This window comes from Mandrillus leucophaeus, unplaced genomic scaffold (assembly GCF_000951045.1).
Source record: "Mandrillus leucophaeus isolate KB7577 unplaced genomic scaffold, Mleu.le_1.0 Scaffold163, whole genome shotgun sequence".
Taxonomy (NCBI): Eukaryota; Metazoa; Chordata; class Mammalia; order Primates; family Cercopithecidae; genus Mandrillus; species Mandrillus leucophaeus.
In genome coordinates, this window is record NW_012101621.1 from 1,545,329 (window position 1) to 1,554,838 (window position 9,510).

Sequence of the window (9,510 nt, forward strand, 5' to 3'; positions counted from 1 at the left end):
GAGAGGCAGAGGGCCAACCCGCCGAGGTGGATGCAGGGTGCGGGGGTCCGGTGAGGGAAGGGTTGCTGGAGGAGAAAGGAGGAGAACTGGAATGGACACTGGTAGAAGGCTTCCAACCCTAGGCGAGCCGCAGAGTCTGGTGGCGGCAGGTTATGAGGCCGTTCCCTAACGCTCTGACCTCCCTTCACCTTCCACTGCTCTTCCACCCCCTCAACCCCCAACTCCCGTTTCTCCTCCTGATGCATTTTCTCCCTTCTACCCACAGCATCCTATGTTCACTTTTTGGCCCGTTGAGGTGTACTGGGAAGTGAGGAAAAGAACAAATAGAATTAGGTGAGGAGACCCCTCCCAGGGATTGCAGAGGCACAGGTGATACCCCTTCTCCCTCGGGGCCAATCTTGGGGGTTGGCTTGCCTCCTCTGCAAACCGACTGGAAATATTTTGCCAGTTGCAACTTTTAAAAGTAGGACAAGGCTCTGTGGGGTCTGAAAAAGCAAAGGGACAAGGACCAGCCTGCACAACATGGCAAAATCTTATCTTTACAAAAATTACAAAAATTAGCCAGGTGTGGTAGCACGAGCCTGTAGTCCCAGCTACTTGGGAGGCTGAGGTGGGAGGATTGCTTGAGGCCAGGAGTTCAAGGCTACAGTGAGTGATGATTATGCCCCTGAACTCTAGCCTGGGTGACAGAAGAGACCCTGTCTCAAAAAAAAAAAAAAAAAAAAAAAAAAAAAAAAAAAAAAAAAAAAAAAAGTGGAAAAAAAAAAAAAAAAAAAAAAAAAAATTGGAGGGTAGGTGAAGTAGAAGACAGAAGTGTCAGTTTTGGACTGCTTACCCTGATGCCATGTCTTTGACAAAGGTTTCAGACCTGATCTGGTGTGTGCCACTACCCCAAGACCACTGGGACACCCACTCCCCAGCTGAACACCTAGTGGAGGTGCAGCAAGCCACATCCAAGGGACCTAGCCACCATTGATTTTAAGTCCACTCCCCATCTTATGGCAAGTGGGTCTGGATCTCTGAGGGCAAGGGTCAAATGCTCACAGAACCCAGCTACTCTCTGTCAAGGCTCAAACAGGAAGAGGTGGTACCCAGGTTTCAACCTTGCTTGTGTTGGCCACCAAAGCTGGCTCACCTCTGATTTTCCCACCAAAGCACTAAACAGAGGTTCCAAAGAGCCTGGGGTCTCTATATCCCATCATGAACTTATCCAGTAAGGGACAAAGGTACTACATTTGGTCTGTGTTCGTTGGTCTCTGCCTTTGGTGTCATTGGAGGCAGGGATCTCTCTGTGGCTCCAAAGCCATAGAATCATCCTGGGCACTGGCGATGCCATAGCTCAGCCTCCTTCTGTTAGCAATGACAAGCGGGAAAGGCTGACAAAGCCAGGGGAATGTTGGGGGAAATAGGGAGGTTGGGGGAGATGAGGAGCTGCTTCCCAGGAGAGGAAGACATGTGTAGTCTTCAGTTTGAGACCCGCAATGAAACAGCTCTTGTGGCCATAGCAGGTAGTGGAAGTCGGTGTCTCAGTCCCCAGAGGGCCTCAGAGGGGCACGTTCCCATGGGCTGTTTGGCTTGGGGTGCTCTCTGTGATAGGTTGCATGCGTGCATCAAATCTCTGGAGTTTTTTTCCGAGATGGTGAGATGAGACCAAGTATTGTTTGTTGGCCTTCTTCTCTGCCTCATGCCCACAGAACCCACTCCATCTCCCTGGAGGTGAAGCCCCACTTCGTTGGAAAAAACCTAAGTCCATTTCCTGCTTCATTCTCTCTGATTGGGCCTCAGCATGTTTTCCTTCGGGGTGAGGGTAGAGTCCATCTGTGCCTCTAGGCCCAAAGCTCCAAACTGCTCAGACCCACCAGACAGTGGCCTAAGGCAGCGAATTCGTGTGCCTCTGTATAATGACAGCTGTCACTCAAGCTTTACTTCTGTGCCCTGCCATGGACCCAACAGCCCCTAACTCTCCAGGATCACTGAAGCTATTTTCAAGCCTGCACTATCATACTCCCCTTCTGTCTCCCTTACCATCTCAAGTAGCAGGGCACTCGACACAGGTGTTTTTGATGGCTTTGAACTGAATATTAGGTCCTTGCTTTTCCAGCAGGGGCCAAACTCGGCTGTAGCAGCATGAAAAGTTGTGAAGCTCAGAAAAAGTGAGGCTTGAGGGATTTGGGAAAAGGTGTGGGGATAGGGGATAGACTCACCTTGTCCTCAACCTAAAGGGCAACCTGACCTGGCTAATGGAAGTTCTTACGATCAGGAAATTCTCAGGGTGACAGCTGTCTCCCCAAAGTAGGACACAGCAAAGTGGGAATGAACATTTTCTTTATGCCTGTCTAAGTCTATACATTTCCAGCAAAGGAGAATGAGAGGGGCTGGCTGAGGGGTCGGGGGAGAGAGAGAGGGAGGCAGAGACACAGGGACAAAGAGAAATATACAGGGACAGAGAAACTGTGAAAGAGAGAAAGAGAATGAGACAGAGACAGACATGAGACTGTCGGATCTCAACGCAGTGATAAAGAGCCTGAGATGGATGAGAGTGAGAGGGTGAGTTTTCACGGAAGATACCATGGTTATCCCCACTTTACACCCTTGTCAAGTAAGCTTGATGTTCTCCAGGGAACTTGACCTTCCAGGTTTTGCCCACCTGGTCAGGAGAGCTCTTTCAAAAGTGAGCACAGCGGTGTTGTCACAGCCAGCAGCCAGCAGCGATGCTCAAGCCTGAGAGCAGTCTGTGAATAAAAGCGAAAGAGCACAGGATGGGGAAGTGGGGGATGGCACGAATAGAAGGATTGGTGGGGTCACAAAGCAGAAGCAAGGCGTGGGAAGCTAGGTGATCAGGAAAGACTTCGTGGGTGTTTTGCCCGGGAGAGTGTGGTGCGGCCAGGCAGCATTGCGTGCAAAAGTGTCAGGCACTTCCTTCGAGCCGGAATCGAACCAGCGACCTAAGGATGTCCACAATGTCTGTAACAATCTACAGTCCTCCGCTCTACCAGCTGAGCTATCGAAGGGTGCATGCTGTCAAACCTGAGTCATTAGACTTTCTGCAAACAGAGGAAGCCACCTCCCTGGAATGCTCGAGGTCCAATATGAGTTGGGTTGGTTGGGACCCACCTTGGAAGAGAACCCTGCGCGGGTCGCCACCGTGCCCCTTTCGGGGCAGAGCAAATCCTCTGGGCGAGGATGCCTGGCGTCTCTCGGGCTCTGATAGCCACCATCCACGAGGAGGAGCTCTCATCGGTGACAGCCTTCCTGTCCCTGAGTATCCCCCTTTCTACAGGTGAGGATGACAGTCCCCTGTGACCTGAGAGAAAATGAGGTGAGTCAGTGAGGGCACAGGGATTGGCGAAGTGGTTGGGTGGGTCTAGTCGGGGAGAGAACGCTGGAGGAGGAAAGGAGGAAAACCCTAATGGGCGCTGGATAGGCAGCTGACAACTCCAGCCCAACCTCAGGGTCTGGTGCAGGTCTCTAATGGGCGCTACCGTAACAGTCTGATCTCTCTACTCCCTCCCCCACCACACACACAGGGCCCTCCTCCCCAGGCGCCCCGCCCTTCTCCTCACAGGAGTCTATGCTCACATTTTGGCGCATTGAAGTGCACTGGGAAGTGAGGTGAGGAAATCTCTCCCAGGCTTGCAGATGCACATGTGAGATACCCTCTTCTGCAAACAGGCCAAGAATTCCAGTCAGAAGCTGCCGATTTCTGAAATAAGGCAAAGTTCTGTGGGTTTCCTTGAAAAACAAGAAGCCAGGTAAAGGACAGAAGTGTGAGCTTTGGACTCCTTATCCTGACCCCACATCTTTGACAAAAGTTTCAGATCCCATCTGGCGTGTGCCCACCACTCCAAGGCTACTGAGACACTCACCCTGCAGCAGAACACCTAGAGGAGCACAGGAAGCCACACCCAAGGAACCTAGCCTCCGTTGAGTTTATGTCCACTTCCTGTCTTATGGCAAGTGGGTGTGGATCTCCAAGGGTGAGGGTCAGATCCTCACAGACCTCCTGCTACTCTCTGCCATGGCACAACTGGGAAGAGTGGGCACCAGGGTTCACTCTCACTTGTGCTGGCTACCAAACCCATTTGTTGGTTCGCCTCTGGTTTTCCCCCAAAGTACTGAGCAAAGGTTCCAAGGGATCTGGTGACTCCATGCCCCATCAGGAATATATCCAATGAAGGCCTGAGGTGCTACTTTTGGTCCCTCCTTGTTAGCTGGTCTTTGCCTTTGGTGTCATTGGAGGCTGGGATCTCTCTGTGGCTCCAGAGCCATAGAATCATCCCGGAGCACTGGTGACACCAAAAAAGAAGGAAAGGTTGACACAGTCGGGGTGACGTGGGAGAGAATACGTGGTGTCGGGATACCAGGAGCTGCTTTCCACGTGAAAAAGATATGTGCAGTAATATGTGCAGTATCCAGTTTGAGAGGCACAATTAAACAGTTCCTGTGGACCCAGCAGGTAGTGGATGGGGCAAGCCAGTCCCAAGCAGGCTTCAGAAGGCCATGCTTTCCTGGGCCATTCAGTTTGGGGTGCTGTCTGATAGGCTGCATCTTTACATCAAACGTCTGGAAGCTTTTTCCAAGATTATGCAGTGAGACCAAAGGATGCTCATGGGCTTTCTTCTCTGCCACATACGCCACCAAACCCACTCCAACGCCCCAGAGGTGAAGCTTCACTTGGTTGATAAAGTTCAGTTCATTTCTGACTCCATTCTCTCTGATTGGACCTCAGCACATTTTTCTTGGGAGTAGGAGAACCCAACTGTGCCTCTAGGTCCCAGAGCAAATGCTCCAAACTGCTCAGACCCACAAGGCAGTGGCCTGTCTAAGCAGGCAAATTCATGCGCCTCTGTATAAGGACAGCTGTCACTCAAGCTTTACGGCTGCTCCCTGCCATGGACCCAATAGCCGGTAACTCTCCAGGATCACTGAAGCTGTTTTGAAGTCTGCACTTCTTTGGTACTCCCCTTCCCTTTCCCTTACCCTCGGAAGTAGGCAGGGCACTTGGTGCAGGTGTTTTTTCCAGACTTTGAACTGACTATTAGATATCCTTACTTTTCTAGCAGTAGCCAAACTTGGCTGTAGCAACATAAAAAGTTGTGAAGGCTCAGGAAAGGTGAAGCTTGAGGGATTTGGGACAGGGGGATGGGTGGGCAGTTTGTAAATACAAGCGGAAAGGCACAGGATGGTGGGGGCACGAATTGGGGTTTGGCTGGGTCACAAGGCAAGGGGTACTGTTTTGCGCTGAAGAGAGGATTCGGGAAGAATGAGGAGGCTCCCAGGAGTGTGATCAGGGAAGGCAGGATTTTGCTGGGTTTTCCGTGGGAAAGTGTTATGACTGGAAGGCTGTAAAGGCTGCAAGGTCTTTGACCGGGAACAGATGCAGCCAGGCAGCATTGTGCACAAAAGAGTCAGGCACTTCCTTCGAGCCGGAATCGAACCAGCGACCTAAGGATGTCCACAAACTTTTCTGCAGTCTACAGTCCTCCGCTCTACCAGCTGAGCTATCGAAGGGTGCACGCTGTTCACACTGACTCACTGGACTTTCTGCAAATGGAGGAAGCCAAGTCCCTGGACCGCCGGAGATCCAATACTCGCTAAGTTAATTGGAACCGGGCTTGGAAGAGAACTGTGCCGGTCTCCACCGCGCCCCTTTCCGGATGGAGCAAATCCTCTGGGCGGGGGTGGTGCCTGGCGTCTCTCGGGCGCTGATAGCTACGATCCACGAGGAGGAGCTCTCACTTGTGGCCTTCCTCTCCCTCTGCATCGCTCTACTTGTGAAGATGACAGCGCTTAGTGGCCAGAGGTAAGACTGCGAGGGCAGAGGAGTTGGTGAGACTGCGAGGGCAGAGGAGTTGGTGAGACTGATGGGTGGGTCCAGTGGAGGAGGGGACACTGGAAGAGGAAAGGGGAGAACCCGCATGGGCGTGGCGTAAGCAGCTTCCAACCCCTAACCTAGCGTTAGGGTCTGATGGAAGACCCTAAGGGGGCACTGCCCTAACAGCCTGGCCTCTACTTCCCACCACCTCAAACACACTCCTCTCGATGTACTCAGCCCTTCTACCCAGTGTTCTATGCTCACTTTTTGGCGTATTGAGGCACAATGGGAAGAGAGGGAGGAAATGCAGGAGGATAGGTGGAGGCCGGCATGGTGGCTGGCGCCGTAATCCCAACAATTTAGCGGGCCAAGGCGGGAGGGGCGCCTGAGCCCAGGACTTCAAGATCAGCCTGGGCAACATAGGGAGAAGCCGTCTTTACAGAAAAACTTTTAAAACATATCCGGGTGTGGTGGCCTGCACCTTCGGTCCTAGCCACTCAGCAGGCTGATGTGGGAGGATCATTCGAGCCCAGGGGTTTGAGGCTACAGTGAGCTGTGATCTTGCCACTGCACTCCAGCCTGGGCGACAGAGACCATTAAAAAAATAAAAAATAAATAAATAAATAAAAGGCATGTGTGGGGAGAGACCAGGGCCAGCGACTCACAGATCACCATGTGATACCCACTATCTCTAACCCCAACGGCCAGCATAAAAGCTTCGATCCACTCTTCTGCAAACTGACCAAGAATCCTTTCCCGGAGGCTGCTGCTTTCTAAAGTAGAAAGAAAAAGGGGCTGATAGAAACACAGGCGAGCTTTGGACCCCTTACCTAGGCCCCAAATTGTTACAAAGGTTTCATATCCTGTATGGTGTGTGTCCACTATCTCAAGACCACTCATCACCCACACAAACAGTGAAACAGGCACTGGTGGCACAGCAAGCCGAACCCAAAAGACCCACCCTTCATTGAGTTTATAGGGGGAAAGTCAGGGTCAGGGATCACCCACACTTTTGCTGATGACCAAACACCACTCAATGGCCCACCTCTGTTTTTTCCCTCAAAGCACCAAGCCTAGGTTCCAAAAAACCTGGTACCGCCACGTCTTATCAAGGACACATCCGGTATAGACCAAAGGTCCTGTTTGGTTTCTGTTTGCTGATCGCTGCAGTAATGTCATTCCAGGCTCTGGGATCTCTCTGTAGCTACAGAGCTACAGAATGTTGCTGGGGCCCTGGTGAGTCCACAGCTCTGCCCCCTTTCCATTAGCAGTGGGAAGCAGGAAAGGCTGATACAGCAGAGAAGCGGTAGGGAATAGGCCGTAGGGGGAGAACAGGAGCTGCTTTCTAGGAGAGGAAGACATGTGGAGTCTCTAGTTTGAGATGCAGAGTGAAAAAGCAGTTATGCCCATCGGCTAGGGGAGAGTGGCCCCCGGGTTCCCAGAAGGCCTCTGAGAACCAAATTTCCATCACTGTTTTGCTTGCAGTGCTCTCTGTAATAACTTCCATCTGTGCATCAAGTGTCTGAAGATTTTTTTTTTTTTTCCCAGAGCATAGGATGAGATCAGGGGACACTCATTGTGGTTCCTCTCTGGCCCATACTTTGATGAACTCATTTCATCTTCCCAGAGGTGAAGCCCCACTTGGTTGGTGAAAGTCAAGCCCATTTCCTGCTTCATGCTCTCAGATTGTGCCAGCCATCTTCCTCTTGTAAAGGTACAAGCTTCCAGCTGTGCCTCTAGAGCCCCCACATAAAAGTGTTAGCATGCTGCTCAGATGCAACAAGCCAGTGGCCTAAGGAGGTGAACTTGTGTGCCTCTGCAGGGTGGCAGCTGCCACCCAAGCTTCAATTCTGCTCCCTGCCATGGACCCAACAGCCCCCAACTCTCCTGGGTCACTGAAGTTCTTTCCAAGTCTGCCCTTTTATACTCTCTTTCCCTCTTTCACACCTTCACAACTAGCAAGACACTTGGTGTAGGTGTTTTTGCAGACTTTGAACTGAGTGAAAGGTATCTTTCTTCTTCCAGCAGGAACCCAAAGGTTACTGTAGCAACATTAAAGGGTGTGAGGGCTCAGGAAATGTGAGGCTTGGCCTATGTGGGAAGGGGGCACAGTTTTTTTCTCAACCTGAAGGAAAACATTATGGAGTCAGTGGAAGCTCTATTCATTAAGAAAATCTCAGGGTGGCAGCTCTCTCCTACAAAGAGACTAAACAAAACAGAAATGAACATTTTCTGTCTGTAAACATCTATACATTACAAGCAAAATATAATGAGAGAAATAGAGTCAGAGAAAAACAGAGAGAGAGAGAGAGAGAGAGAGAGAATGCTCAGATGGAAAAGCATTGCTAGAGACCTGGAGAAGGAGATGAGAGAGCATAGAGAGCAAATTATGTATTTATTTATTTATTTTTCTGAGGATGTCACAGTTGTCTCTGACCCTTTTCTCTTCCAGCAGGCTTGACCTTCTGGGACTTGATGGTGGACCCACTAGTTTAATAGATCGAGAGATCTATCAACGGTGAGCACACAGTGTTGCTAGAGTCGGTGGCCCTCAGCACCCAGAGCAGTGTGTGGATAAAAGTGAAAGAGCTCTGGATGGTGGGGGTGCGAAGGGGGTTGGGGAGAGGGGCTGACTGGGTCGCAAAGCAGAAGTAAGTGGTGCTTTGCGTTGAAGAGTACCTGTCCCTGGACTGTGGGAAGAATGATGAGTGGGCTTGCGGGCGTGTTTCCTGGCCACAGCACAGGTGTGGAAACCGGGTGATCAGGAAAGGTTTCTCTGGGTTTTGACTGGGAGAGTGTGGGTGGATACTAGTTGGAGGCTGCAGAGTGTTTGACCAGGCACCAGGTGGCATTGTGTGCAAAAGTATCAGGCACCTCCTTCGAGCCGGAATCGAACCAGCGACCTAAGGATGTCCACAAACTTCTCTGCAGTCTACAGTCCTCCGCTCTACCAGCTGAGCTATCGAAGGGTGCACGCTCCAAGCCCTGGGTCACTGGACTTTCTGCAAATGGAGGAAGCCAAGTCCTTGGAACGCTGGAGGTTCAACACACTGTGAGTTGATTGGAACCCACCTTAGAAGAGAACCTTGCGCCAGTCGCCACCGCGCCCCTCTCAGGGTGGAGCAAATCCTCTGAGTGTAGTTTCCTCGTGTCTCGGGGCGCTGATAGCCACGATCCAAGAGGGGAGGCTCTCACCTGTGGCCTTCCTCCACCTGTGCCAAGTGAGGATGACAGTCCTCAGTGAAAGAAAATAAGAGGGTGAGAGGGCTCGGTCAGGGGGATGGGCGAGGTGGATGGGTGAATCCTGTGGGACAGGGGTTGCTGGAGGAGGAAAGAAGAACTCAGAAAGCTTCTGAGTGGGCGGCCGCTATCCACAGACCAGCTTCAGGGTCTGCTGGAAGTCCTTAAGGAGCCCTTTCCTAAAACTCTGGTCTTCCTACTCCCTTACTCCCTTCCCGGCCAACACACACGCCCCACCTCCCGATGTGCCGCCGCCCTTTTCCCCCAGTGTCCTATGCTCACTTTTTGGCGCATTCAAGTGTGCTGGAAGTGAGAGAGAGAACAAATGGGACTAGGGGAGAAGAACTCGCCCAGGGCTTGCAGATGCACTGTGATACCCTTCCTCCCCAGCGCCCACCTGGGGCTTGGCTTCCCTCCTCTGCAAACCGACCAAGAACTCTTTCCCCCCCGCCTCA

General features: G+C 51.7%; 3 non-coding genes across 3 annotated transcripts; all 3 read right to left on the minus strand.

The window, feature by feature from the left end:
• Nucleotides 1-2,917: 2,917 nt before the first annotated feature.
• On the minus strand, nt 2,918-3,011 carry TRNAY-GUA. Its single transcript has 2 exons — nt 2,975-3,011; nt 2,918-2,953 (listed from the first exon to the last, which is right to left on the minus strand). It is a non-coding gene; the product is annotated as a tRNA-Tyr (tRNA).
• Nucleotides 3,012-5,417: 2,406 nt separating this feature from the next.
• On the minus strand, nt 5,418-5,511 carry TRNAY-GUA. The gene is made up of 2 exons: nt 5,475-5,511; nt 5,418-5,453 (listed from the first exon to the last, which is right to left on the minus strand). It is a non-coding gene; the product is annotated as a tRNA-Tyr (tRNA).
• A 3,179-nt stretch (nt 5,512-8,690) lies between these two features.
• On the minus strand, nt 8,691-8,784 carry TRNAY-GUA. Its single transcript has 2 exons — nt 8,748-8,784; nt 8,691-8,726 (listed from the first exon to the last, which is right to left on the minus strand). It is a non-coding gene; the product is annotated as a tRNA-Tyr (tRNA).
• Nucleotides 8,785-9,510: the final 726 nt, after the last annotated feature.